The sequence below is a fragment of the Rattus norvegicus genome, chromosome 9 (assembly GCF_021556685.1).
Source record: "Rattus norvegicus strain SHRSP/BbbUtx chromosome 9, alternate assembly SHRSP_T2T, whole genome shotgun sequence".
NCBI lineage: Eukaryota > Metazoa > Chordata > Mammalia > Rodentia > Muridae > Rattus > Rattus norvegicus.
In genome coordinates this window covers 103,125,501-103,138,266 of record NC_141542.1, presented here as the reverse complement: position 1 = coordinate 103,138,266, position 12,766 = coordinate 103,125,501, and the positions used below count along the sequence as shown (strand labels likewise).

General features: G+C 42.9%; 1 protein-coding gene across 11 annotated transcripts in view; it reads right to left on the bottom strand.

Moving 5' to 3' along the window:
• Gigyf2 (GRB10 interacting GYF protein 2) overlaps window positions 1-12,059 on the bottom strand; it is a 125,796-nt gene extending 113,737 nt beyond the window's left edge. For 7 of the 11 annotated variants that reach the window (NM_001427666.1, XM_087564342.1, XM_087564346.1 and 4 more), the window contains 2 exon segments: window positions 5,233-5,297; window positions 11,997-12,059. The gene's annotated coding sequence lies outside the window, so the exon portion shown is untranslated. 11 annotated transcript variants of the gene reach the window in all.
• Between the last annotated feature and the right edge of the window lie 707 nt (window positions 12,060-12,766).

The window sequence follows — 12,766 nt, the reverse complement described above, 5'->3', positions numbered from 1 at the left end:
TGAACTCCTCAGGCACTAGGCACATGTTTGGTGTACATACACAGACACAGGCAAAACATTTAACAAAAAAGCAAAAAACTAAACTTCAAAAAAAAAATACATAAAATTTTAGACTCAAGATTTACTTATTTACACAGTAATAACATTCATAAAAGTTACCATTCATTAAATAACTACTCCATGCCAGGAATTGCTTAGACACTTTAGATTAATTCTCAGAGTTTCCCTAGGATATTTAAGGTTAGGAAATTAAGGTCCCAAGCGTTTAACTTGTCTAAACCTTCAAATAATAAGTTGTTTTAGTGTTGTTGTTGTTGCTGTTGCTGTTGTTGTTGTTGTTACTACTATTATTACCATCAGAAAATTAAACACACATCTCTCTGCTTTTCACTATACACTGATATGGCCCTCATACTGTGATGATAACTAATATTTTTTATTTTATTAGTTACTTATTTGCATTTCAAATGTTACCACCCTTCCTAGTTAAATCCCCTCCCCATCTCCCCTGCTTCTATGAGTGTACTCCCTCACTCCACTCCACCCCCACCCTCTCCCACCTCAGTGCCCTAGCATTCCCCTAGGTCATGGAACCTCCACAGAACCAAGGGTCTCCCCTCCCCCACTGATGCCAGATAAGGTAATCCTCTGCTATATGCAGCTAGAATGATGACTAATCTTGACTGCATCTGGAATCAACTGAAATCCAAGATGCTGGGCGCACCTGTGAGGGTTTTCTTGATCAGACTATTTGAAGCAGTAAGGCCCACCCTGAATGTGTGTGGCACCTTTCGGTGACCATCCACATAACGCATGAGGAAGATGGAAAGGTTGCTTGCTCTTTGCCAGCATGCCTTCACTCTCACAGGCGAGTTCTTCTACCCTGCTGCTGCAGCATCCCTTCACTGATGCAAGACTCAACTTCCTCAGGATACCAGTGCAGCCTGAAGATCAGCAGCTCTCCAGGAATCCTCCCAGCCTTCAAGGCCAGATGGAGACTGAGACATCCAGCCTGGCGGACTGAACTACTGGGTTCTCAGCCTCTCCGGCGTGAGAAAGCCGTTGTTACACTATGCAGACCACATCTGTCACCCCATCTAATAAATCCCCTATTATCACCCTGAAATTTTCACAATAAATTGCTTCTTCCTTTCTTCAATCTTCCTCATTCTGTTCCCTTACTAACTCCCACCCTTTTCCGTCATCATAGCAAGCCCCCTTTAAAGAAGAGCATGTTCTTATTACACAGAGACAGGTAAGGAGCTTGGACATTTTCCGAAAAGTTGTCAAGTGTCCAAAACGCAAATTAAGGCTCTCTGGCCACTGCTCTTACAGGACAGCTTCTCATCCAGTTACACAAAGGTCACGGTTTGCACAGTGTTCTATCAACTCCCAAGCAGATGATCCAGAGCCTAGGATATGGCTACCTCCATCACAGCTATGCCAGGATGTACATATTAGAAATTATCAAGACAATACTGCCAGCAGTTAACGGTCAACCTAAAAACTAAGTCCTGAAGAGACTAAAGCTCCTAAGGCTTCCTCCAGGCCCAGAACAACTTGAATACCCCCCCAAAAAAAAAAAGTCTCAAAAGAACATACTAGCTATTAAAGATGACTCTAATAAAATGTAATATTGTTACCAACATTTTCCTTAAATATGTTTCAAATATGCCAAGTATTTAATTTTGCTCTCCTTTTAATGAAAAAAAAAAATGTATCCTTCTAGAGCTGGTTGTGAAGCACATACCTATAATCCCAGCTGAGGGAGGCAGAGGTCAGTCTGGAATACACAGCAAGTTCTAAGCTGGCTAAAGCTATATAGCAAGACCTTGTCTCAAAAAAACAGAACAAAACCAACCAAACAAACAAAAAAATACACCTCATCCTAAGAAAAATTAGGGTACCATCAACATGGCAATGTTGTACGATAATCTTACTCTTGAGCCCATGTTTTCAAAAGAGGCCTATTAAAAATTGAACACAATTTTTAATTGTGAGAGTAAAGGCATGCTGGCAAAGAACCAGGGCCTATTAAAAATTGAACACAAAACACGTGGCAATCTTTGTAAACTCACAAAATCTGATTATGTCTTACCTCAATGCCCAGGGTTAAGAGACAGAGACAAGTCTTCAGCTCTACTCTGCTAACTAACACAGACTCTGGCCTGGGGAGAGGGCCATGGCAGTAACACACTTGCTATGCAAGCATTAAGACCTGACTCTGGATCTTCAGCACCCACATGTCAGGTACAATGGATACACTTGTAAGCTAGCCAATCTATACTCTGTCTCAAACCATTCTCAAGCCTGTCTCAAACAAGTCAGGAAGCTATCTAATGTCAACCTCTGGCCTTCATATGCATATAAACACACATAAAAATGTATACATACCTATCTATGTACATGGTACATTCCAAAACATCTTCAGCCAGTAAAGAAAGTATAGTAAGAAGTAAAATCTGTGGCTCTTTTACATAAAGGTAATACTTTTATTAATAATTCCTAGGGTTTACATTTAAAAAAAAAAATCTAGATATGTAGACTAGAGAGATTGCTCAGCAGGTAAAAGCACCTGTTGCCACATTCACAATCTTGAGTTCAAACACAGTGGGAAAAGTATTTCCTTCCCGACACACACACTGGAGCACACATATGTAAACATAGACTAAATGTTAAAAGGGTTTAATATATGTATCTATGGGGGGGGGATATAAAAATTTGTTTTTGAGATAGTGTCTCATTGTGCAGCTCTGGTGTCCCGGAACTCACTATGTAGACCAGGCTGGCCTCAAACTCTGAGATCTGACAGCTTCTGCCTCCCAAGTGCTGGAATTAAAGGCAAAGTATCACTATGCCTGTTACAAAATATTTTAATTGAAAATTGTAAGTCAGGGGCTGGAAAGATGGTTCAGAAGTTAAGAGCACTGACTACTCTTCCAGAGGTCCTGAGTTCAATTCCCAGCAACCACATGGTGGCTCACAACCATCTGTAATGGGATCTGACACCCTCTTCTGATGTGTCTGAAGACAGCTACAGTGAATAAATACAGTAAATAAATAGTTTTTAAAAAAAGAAAATTGTAAATCAACAAATATATAATGCTGGAAAAAAAAGTTTCACTGAGAAAAATTGCCATAAACTGGGCATAGTGGCACATGCTTCTTAACTCCAGCAGTTATGGAGCAAAGGCAAGAATATCACTCCTGAGCTCCAGGCCACTCAGCAATTCTACATGGTAGTTCAGTACGGCTGAATGTACGGCCAGTACGGCTATACCATGTGAGCTTCACAAATAAAAAAAGACAACTGATGCTGGGAGGGATCAGTGACTATGAAGTCTCCAATGGCACACATCTGTAACCACAGCATTTGAGAGGTAGAGTCAGGAGGAGTGGGAGTTCAAAGCCAGTTTCAGCTACATAACAAATCTGAAGCAAGCCTACATGAGACCCTATCTCCCAAAAAAGTCTAAAGCCAAGTGTGGTAGTGCATGCCTATAATTCCAACACTCAGGTCAGGAGGCAGAGGGAAGATTGTAAATGCAAGGTTAGCCTGGGTTACACAGTTGAGACCCTGTTTCACACATATACATATGCAGACATAAACACAGTTTACTTAAGGAGCAAAGAATGTAGTTCAACAATCATGTGCTTAGACATATCCAACGCTCTTGGTTAGACTCCTAACACCATACTAAAAACACTAAGTTTATTTCCAAATTTCCTAGCCATCTGTAGATATATGTAATTTCTAAAATCTATACCATGCCACTCATCTTACCCAACAACAAAGTACTACTATTCTTTATTCTTGCTTTTGTTTTTGGTTGGGAGTAGAGGAAGGTAAGGGGTGTCTCACTTCATACTCCTGGTTGGCTCTTCAATAATGTGAATATCACCTAGAAATTCTGAGTGCAGCTTCATGAGCTTAATACTGTAAGAAATACCAGCAATGAAATGTATAAAAAAAAAAATCAACACTTTTTTCCACAAACAAAGTCAGCTGTTTATGTTAGTTTACTAAATTTCTAGCCTGGGCTTCCCCACCCCCAAAATCTAGAACTCAGCTGGGGCTAGCAAAAACAGCTCAGCCAGAAAAGGTACTTGCTGCCAAGCCTGACAGACAGCCTATGTTTAATAATTCCTGGACATAGTATGGTTGAAGGAGAGAACCAATCCCTGAAAGCTGTCCTCTGACCTCTACACAAGTGGCAAAGCATTTACTCCCACACACATATCCACATACATATACGATGTAATGAATGTAATTAAAAAAGAAAGTGAACTGGGAGGTTCCAACACAGATGATAGGTAAGAATTACTAGGCCTCAATCTCTAAAATAAGATGTATAAAGTACATCTTCAGGCATTTAAATTTAGCAAGACATACAGAAATTGTTCTAGAATGCTACAACAGAAAAATGTCTAGAAGTTTCTACTGGATCTTCCTTAGAAGAACTACCACTATACATTCTCTAAGATCTGCCACTAGTCTTAGAGGCAAATGCAGACTGTCAGTTCACTGTACTTGTCCTTCTAGACCCAACCTTTGCCACAACTAGATGACACAAAGATGGAAAACTAAATGAAATGCAATCCATCGAATCTCCTTCCCAGAAGCTGGGACCCTGAGCAGTTATCAGTTTGCTCAAGTTTATCTGTAACCCCAGGGGTGCAGCAGCCATTTCTTCTACATGTATTAAAAGTATGAAAATTCTGACTACAGAAAGACAACTAAAACAAAACAAAAAAGGAGGATACTTACAACCAACTGGGGGGAAAGTACATGCTAGACAGACATCATGACTCCCTAATACTTCCCAATTCCTGGTCCAAGTTCCTCATGAAGCAACAACTCTTGAAAATACCTTGGCCTCTCAGCACATTTGCCCTCAAAACACTGTTCTTCCCACTCATCATCAAAAACATTACAGCAGTTTAAAACACAAAGTCACACTCCAACCAATCCAGAAAGGGTATGTTATTCTGATTCAAAGGATCTGAAAGGTACCAGAAGTTTCTTTTCACTATCTCTAACCTCAGGGGAAAATAAAAACAAAAACAAACCAACAAACAAAACCCCCTGAACCCTAAAAGCAAAAGTGAACCTACTATTTGGGGCTAGATAAAATTTAGTGGTAGAGCACATACTTAGCACACACAAGTCCCTGGCCTGGATAGGGGGCTACTGTCATAACCACACAACTCTGTTCTTCCCTTCAACCTTACCTGTTCAAAAGTTCTGCTATCTCACAGCAAGAGGTTTTCAGCAATGTCTTCAGGTCTTTTTAATACTGTGAATAATAAAAAGTATCAATGTAAATCATCTAGCAGTCTCAGTAAACTTTACAAGAAAAAGTTTTTCTCATAAATGTATTTTACAGAAAATAGTTTCCAAGCCTGTTTAAAATGCTAGGAACATCGGTATGTTGGTGAATCAGACCTCTACCCAGCACAGTAGCATGTATGTGCCTGTAGTACTCATGAGACTAGGAGAGGATTCTCAGACAGTACAGCAAGACTGTCTCAGAAAACTAATCAACAACAAACTAGTCTCGGTCACATCTTTCTACAGAAAGACGGAAAACGTAGAGAACTTAACTAAAGTACTAAGTGGTTTTAATGATAATGACAAATGAACACAACTTAGGAACTCAAAAGTGGTGACAAGGTTTCCTTTGCTCTGATACCAACCTTTAACGCCTATCTGATGGCAGGAAGGGAAAACAGCACCATCACAACAATGTGAGTCCTATGCAAGTCATACCTGGGACCCCATCTGGAGAATCTGACTGGTGTAAAATATCTAAGAAGTAAAGCTAAAGCCTTCAGGTGTGGCTTCAGGGGCTAAATCACAACCTGCTTGTTTTTGAGACAGGGTCTCAACTATGTACTCCTGGCAACTCATAAAAATCCACCTGCCTCTGCCTCCCAAATGCTGACATTAAATGCATCTATCACTGAGGCCTGGGTTATAGCTGCTGAGAACCTTAAAAGACCCACAAGTGGACCCACAAGTTACAAAAAAGTGTTCTGAAGCACATCATCAAGTAGTTTCTTGGCTAAAATAAAATGATGACAAGAACACTGTCCAAGAAAGATCAAGCATGGTGGCACACACCTGCAATCCCAGGACGGGGGAAGGCAGAGAGACAGAGAGTCATTCATTGAGGCTTGCCTGGACTACACAGCAAGAACTTGTCTCAAAGGGTTAGAAAGAAGGCTCAGTGGTTAAGAGTATCAGCTGCTTTCCAGAGGACCCAGATACAATTCCTAGCACCCACATGTCTCCAAAGCCCTCTTCTAGTCTCTACAGGCACTAGGCATACATGCACATGATATGCAGAAATACATGCAAGCAAAGCAACCATACACACATAAAATAAAAAGTATATTATTAGTTAAAAAATAAGTTGATGATTTTATGAACTGTAAACCCTGTAACAACTTGAGAAACCCCACTTCACTTTTAATTCAACAAAAAGGCAATCACAATATCATAAAATTCATCAGATTGCCTTAAAAAGCTACATTTAAGGTTTTAATTAATATCAGTGTATGTGTGGGTGGGTGGGTGGGTGGGTGGGTGTGTGCCCACCTTTGGGAGGGGGGAGTACCTAAGGAGCCAGAAGAATATCCTCTAGAGCTGACAGCTGGGAACCACTGGGTGTGGGTACTGACTGAACCCAGGTCCTCCTGAAAAAGAGCAAGTGCTCTTCACTGCCAAGCCATTACTCCAGCCCCATAAACTCTACGTTTTTTAAAAGGGGAGAGAATAAGGGGTAGAACTAAACAATACACTCTCCTACAGAATCTATCCAAAGTACCTCCTAGGCTCCAGTTAGTAAAACCTTTCTAAACTCAGTGTTCCTTACTATAGAAAGGAACCTTAAAGGCCTGTGCTCTTGTATTCTGAGACAGTCCCTCTTGTAGGCAGACCAGCCTCCAACTCACTACTTAGAACTACTACCTTGAACCCCTGATCCTCCAGCCTCTACCTCCCAAGTGTTGGGTCACTGTACACCATGGCTGTTTAGAAAAACACTTTTATAAAATCAAGTTTGGTAACTTACAGAGATATTCTTTTCTTTTCAAATTTCTTCCCTTTTTTCCTGACCTCACACAAAATTAATGGCACCATCTTATTATATCTTAAATAGTGTATTTTCCATTCATATGAGTGCATGACAACATAAAAAAAATAATAATCTAGTCAAAAATACTCAGATCTGGGCTGGAGATGTATATAACTAACTCCCAAAAGTATTTGCATGGCATGAAGGAAGTTCTCGGCTTGATTATCCCGAAGCATAAGGGGCCGTGGGGGAGAGAGGCAAGCATAGGCTAGTATGCTTCAACAGGCTCAAGGTCATCCTCTGCTGCATAGCTCAAGGCTGGCGAGGACTACAGCACCTCCTGTTTTCAGGGTGGGGAGTGGAAGGACACAACCGTGAGACAGTTCAGAGGTATGGTCCCTTAAGCCTGATGGCCTGGGTTCCAACTCCAGGAGCCTGTACATTAGAAAGGAAGAACCAGTTTCACAAAGTTTCCGCTTACCTCCACAGACACAACCCACAAATTCTTTTTAAACAAAACTTTTAGGGCATCAAAATCCAATGGCAACTCTACAACACCTACACTAACAAGGGCAGGGCTGCCAAGATGGCTCAGAGAGCACCTGCTGCCAAGCCTCATGACCTGAGTTCAGTTGGTGGAGCTCACACAGTAGAAGAGGACCAACTCCCACAAGCTCCTACTAACCTCCCCAGGCACTCAATGGCATGGACACATTCATATACCCACATACATGCATACATGCACATATACACACCCTAAATAGAATTAACAAGCAATCTTAAGAAAAATTCAGCCAGTTTTGGTGCACACAGTGGTAGGATTTGCTAAAGAGGTAACAGCAAAAGGATCCTGAGTTCCAGGCCAGCTTTGGCTACATATTTTTCAAGGCTGGCGGGGGGTGATTACACACCTTTAATCCCAGCTCTTGGAAGACAGAGGCAGGTGGATCTCTGAGTTCAAGACCAGCCTAGTCCACAGAATGATTCCCACAACAGCCAGGGCTACACAGAGAAACCCTGTCTCCAAAAAAAACAAAAAACAGAAAACCAACAACAACAAAAAAACAAAAGAGCGAAACATTTCAAACTGTTGAAGAAAATCTAATACGTAGATTAACACCAACATAAATTGTAGATTCAACCTATGAGACTGGCCCACCTATAGAATAAAGCAGAAAGTACAGGAAATTTAATAAACTAAAGAGAACTGAAAAATAAAGTCATCATTTTTTAAATGGCACAAATCATAGAACTTTGAGGAGGGCCAGGAGTTCCCAGGAGTTTAGGATGTTCCCACCTAAAAAGGTCCTCCCAGACAGCAATTACTACCAATATGTCTTCCACTGTGAAGGTCAACAAAAAGAGTACACATACAGAGTATTAAAATGCAGAGTCATGAGAATAAATAAGCTGATATGACATCAAAGAGTATAATTTAAAAATGTCATTCCAAAAACTCAGCAAGGGAACACGATGTAGATGTAATGAGTTAGGACACTACCTCAGCACCATCATCACTATGTCCTCTAGCTGCAAAGCCCCATTCAAACTCTGCCTTAGAATTCCTATCTTCACATGACTTTGAAGCAAGTCTACTATAAATTATTGTTCATACAGGCAGCCCATCAGCAAAAAAAAAAAAAAAAAAAGCTCCAAAAGTCAAAATACTAAATTCATCAGGTAAGTTAAAATAAAAAGTTATTAAATCGGCCAATTATGAACATGAAAATAAGCTGGAAGGCCCTCAGAAAAAAGTCCCCAGCCTATAAAGCAGCAAATTAATTTGAGATTTAACTTAAAAGGCAAAAAAAAAAAAAAAGGAAAAATAGAAAACACTCTACACAAGCAAAATGATATAAGGATATGCACAGAAATTAGGAGAGGGTCCCTGAACCAGTTAAAACTAGGCTGGACTGTATAGAGTTAAAAGAAACTCTTCACTAATCAACTGCATAATTTGGGTTAATATACTGATTCATTTGATTATATTCCTTGATCATCAGTGTCCAAGAACAATTTCTCACTTCTAAATATTCTGAAATTTCCATTCTTTTTTGTTTAGGCAGTACTGAGGACTGAACCTGGACATCAGGCATGCTAGGCCAAGTGATCTACCCCTAAGCTATATTCCTACTTCTTCTGTCTTCCAGGTAGTCCCTAGCTTGCAAAATGCTCCTACTTAGTTAAGAGGTTGGGATAGATAACCTTCTTTAAAAGCCACTTCTTGGGGCTGGGGATTTAGCTCAGTGGTAGAGCGCTTGCCTAGCAAGCGCAAGTCCCTGGGTTTGGTCCCCAGCTCTGGGGGGAAAAAAAAGCCACTTCTTGCTTGGCAGTGTTGGCAAACATCTTTAATCACTGCACTCAGGAGGCAGAGGCAGGAGTTCGAGGCCAGCCTGGTCTAGAACAAGTTCCAAGACAGCCAAGGCTACATCAAGCCTTGTCTGAAAAAAATCAAAAAACAAAACCAAACAAACAAAAAGTCATTCCTTTTTAAAAAGTATTTCCAGGCAGTCTAACAGCAATCACACCTACAAACTTATTTTTAAGTAACTCATTATAATTCCTGATATAGATGAGCATCCTGAGTTTCCCAAATGAATGGGAAGGAGGGATCGTGACTCAAGTCTATAGAATCTGATTTTCCTAAGACTTTTCCATAGATCTCAGACACTTGGGAGGCTGAGGCAAGAGAAGAGCAAGTTTGGGTCAGCCTGAATTACACGCACATGGACTCCTCTGAAGACTCCAGTGCACTGAATGACCCACCTCATCTTCCTGCCAAAGAGTTGTGTAGATACACTGCAATCCGTTTCTTGCAGTCTTTCCAGACTAGATAGCCTCAGTGCTCTTCCCAGCAAGCCCTTGATGGGTCCCACCTAAGTTTTATCTTCTTGTCTCAGGATCTTTGCCCTTTTCTGCCTCTTACCCTGCCCTCTACCTATCAGGTATTCCCTCAAATTTTATCTTACCTGTAAAGTCTCCTCACAAGACTAAATTGAAAAATTAACCCTTCCTGTCTTCCTATCTCTTTCATCCTCACTACTCCTAAACAGATGGTCCCTGCACAGAAATGTCTGACTTAACAAGAGCTTGCACATTACTATGAGGTAAAAACAATATGGACTCATAGAAATCATTCTTCACATTTCATATTATGATTGCTTCCTGAGTTGGCAATATGCAGTGCAATATTCCCTGGCATTGCTGGCTAGGACCAGAGAATCACAAAATCACATAAAATCTAACCATGCAATTATAAGGGGGAAAGAATCAAGATTCTATAGGAGGCTTTGCTGTTATTAATGGGCAGCAGACTGATATCTTTAAATGCATGTTCAGCTTACAGATTTCAACTTTCAATCAGTTTAAGGGACATAGCCCCATCATTACATCAAGAAGTATTTGTATATTTTTACTTAAGTATTAAGTGAGCTCGACAAAAACAGAAATGTTTGTTCCTCAGCATACACCACTGTAGTACCTGTAGTCCAAAATAAAAGAATGGCAGCAGATAGTGCACAGTGTCTTCTTCCCCAGCCAGGAAAAACCTTCGTCAAGTACTAAAAAAGGTATGGTCTTTTCCTTTCTAGCAAATCACTAACATCATCTTTGTTAGCCCCTCAATGTTGGTATTTTTTTCCTGACACATGTCACTCACTTCTAAATGTTTTTCTAGTGTCTTCTAATGTGACAATGAAGTACATATTCCAGTTCAAGCAATCCAAAAGCTGCTACACTAGGAAAGCATCATTAAATGAGGACAAAGTATGTGTTCTAACCAAAAAAGAAAAAGTCTGCCAGTCAGAGCCACAAAGGAGGATGAAAACTCATGTACAAAAAGTATGATAATCGTCTTTATAATCTAGGAAGTCATCTGTTACCAAAGAGGAGAAACTACATAAGGAAAACTACAGTACCTGAACCATAACTTTCTATAATCCAAGGTATATGGTACTAGGTGGGAAGCCATCACTGATTCGAGTCCATCACTGATTCGAGTCCCTTAATTTCTTAAGTTATGTTGGAGTACTTACCTTCCTAATAGAGCCACTGGATGTGTTTAAGTGCTTTGACTTTCAAGAAAACGGGAGGTGACGGGAGACAGTACTAGATAAACGCAAAGCAACCTTACTGCCTCCCAAACGCGGTCACACAACCTGCTTCTTTCACACCCTCCCCTTCCTTGCCGGATTGATTGATTGATATTTCAGCTACAAAACTCAAGTGTTCAAGAGTGCTTCGTGGGAAACTGCTTGCCCATTTCAAGCCCGTGTGAACATTCGGGTCCCCGGAGCCGCCCCGGGCTCTACTTTCCCAAGCCTCTCAGTCCCAGGATCAGATCATGACTCCACCTCGCCTGGGGCCTGCTCCAGACCAGTCCTCCAGCCGTGGTAGCAGTCTTCCCCAGTCCAGATGCTCGGTGGAGACGGCAAGGGCGCACCTCCCCCGGGCAGGTGCGGGCAGGAGCGCCGGCAAGAGCAGCTGTCGGCTCGCAGCAGCTGTTAGCCGGAGGACCCCGAGGCTGCGCGGGCGACCGGCCCCGAGGAGCGGGCAGCGGAAGGCGAGCCCTCCGGCCTGACACTGCCCACCCCGCCTCCCGCCTCCTCTCAGCTTCCCCCGCGATGCCACGGGGGCGAAAGCAAGGGGCTGCGCTCAGCTGGGAAGCTCCCGGGCCGGCCACGGCCCTCGCAAGGGAGGAGGTTCCTGCGGACCCCGCACCTGCCCTGTCCCCATGTCTGACGCCCCCATCCGGCCGCGGCCGCTGCCGGGCAGCCTGAGTGTGTCCATGCGGCCGGCTCGGGCCGGAGCGGCGGGGAAGCGACGGTGGGCGCCAGGCCACGGCAGCTCGGGGAGCTATGGCGGGGACTGGGCGCGGGATGGCCGCGGACAGGGGAGACACACCGAGCCACTGGTTACCTGCGGTCCGGGACAGGAGTCTCTCAGAACCCAAGTCAATCCTCAGCCTCAACAACACAAGATGGCCGACACGTCGCCACGCACGTCACGTGACCCCGCGCGCCGACCCGCCCCCTCGGCCCGCCTACATCCCCGCCTCACTCCCTCCAGCTTCCCACGACACCTTTCCCTTCCTCTACGGCCCGCCCCCTCCACTCGGACACGCCCCTTTCTGAGACCCGGATGCAGGGCTGGGAGAGGGCGGGGCAGGAGTAGCGCAGGCGCACAGTGGAGCCTTTGGCTGCATCTCCTAAGGCCCTAGAGTTAAGCTGGTGTCCCTAATTGGAGCCTGGCCAGAGGCCCTATGACTCACTATCCGAGGCACCCAATCCAGTGCCCGTTTGCAGTACAAAAATCTCCACATCACTTATGAGCTGGTTTTCCAAGCTAGAACTTTTCCACAGCTTTTGGTCTAGCGTTTTCCTGACAGTTTGTCCATCAAGGGGCAAATGGTGAGGCTGAAATTCAAAGCAGTGTCCTTTCTGTTAGGAGTGGGAATTCATTCTGGAGTGACATCTGCGAAGGATTTTAAAGTTCCTACTCCCTCCCACAACATGCGGACCTACAACCCCCTTTATATATATACTGACTTCCCGTTTTAGGATTGCTAGATAATGAATAGGAAACCCAGCAATTCAAAAGACAAAGTATCTGCTGTCTTTCTGGAACTCATATTTAGCTGGGCATACTATATACTTCAATTTGCTAACCCTGGTCCACCTACCATTTCA